Below are 954 nucleotides of genomic sequence, written 5' to 3'. Positions count from 1 at the left end.
CACCCTGATCCCCCTGTCCGCGACGCCCATCCCCACGACAGACGGTTCCTTACGTACCAAGAATAGGTGGTGCCGAGGTCGATGCCCACCACCGTGCCCACGTCCTCCTTTTTCTCCTCGTCGTCCGCCCGCGCGCCGCCCAGCAGCAGCAGCGCCAACAGGAGGTACCTCATGCCGCCCGCTCGCCGCCCTGCCAAGGGACGCAGGTCACAAAATGGAGGCGCCACATGCGCGGCGCGACCCAACCCAGCCTCACTACCCCCCACAGCACTCAGTCCGGTTCCGCAGCCACTCTTCCCCCCCCCACCTACTCCCCAGGCCCCACCGGTCCCGGCAGGCCGCAGCAGGCCCCACCACCGCACCTACCGTCACCCACAAACCGCCGCGTCTCCAAATGCCGCTGAACACCTAGGCCGCGCCGCACGCCCTTATATACCCTTCGTTACTCCTTCGTGGAGGCTCGCCATTGGCCGCAGTGCCCTCGCTGGAGCGCGCTCATTGGCCGGCTGCTACTAAGCTGGCCTTCCTTGATTGGCGAGGAGCGGGCGGTCGCTCTGACATGCCTGGCGCTCACCCCTCCTGTTACCCGATTGGTTCACCCCGCCGGCATCGCGGGCCAATCAACAGAGAAGCGTGAGCCAAGCGGAAGAAGCCCATTGGTTGGGGGCGGCCGTGGCGGCGAGGCCAGGGTAGGGAACGGCCGGGGAGGGGGGGAGGGGGACGTTCTGGAAGTTTCCATGGTAACCGACCCCGGTGCTGGGAGTGGGGGGGACGAGACACTGGCAACGGCGAACCTCTTGGCCGAGCGCGGCGGAGACCGAGGAGACCCGGGCGGAAGAAGGAGGGTTGGGCCCGGGCTGATCAGGCCAGAGGGCCGCGCCCTGCGGTCTGCCTCATCCCCGCGGGGCCCCAGGTGACGGGCGGGCTCTCCGCAGCTCCGCAGAGCTCGGCTCG

At 68.8% G+C, this 954-nt stretch overlaps 1 long non-coding RNA gene across 1 annotated transcript; it reads right to left on the bottom strand.

Annotated features, from left to right (window-relative positions):
• Positions 1-113: 113 nt before the first annotated feature.
• On the bottom strand, positions 114-475 carry LOC109364452. The gene is made up of 2 exons (XR_002110392.1): positions 367-475; positions 114-190 (listed from the first exon to the last, which is right to left on the bottom strand). It is a non-coding gene; the product is annotated as an uncharacterized LOC109364452 (long non-coding RNA).
• Between the last annotated feature and the right edge of the window lie 479 nt (positions 476-954).

The sequence above is a fragment of the Meleagris gallopavo genome, unplaced genomic scaffold, assembly GCF_000146605.3.
Source record: "Meleagris gallopavo isolate NT-WF06-2002-E0010 breed Aviagen turkey brand Nicholas breeding stock unplaced genomic scaffold, Turkey_5.1 ChrUn_random_7180001858748, whole genome shotgun sequence".
NCBI classification, from domain to species: domain Eukaryota; kingdom Metazoa; phylum Chordata; class Aves; order Galliformes; family Phasianidae; genus Meleagris; species Meleagris gallopavo.
Note: the sequence above shows the minus strand (reverse complement) of the source record. Positions and strands in the feature narration are given on the sequence as shown.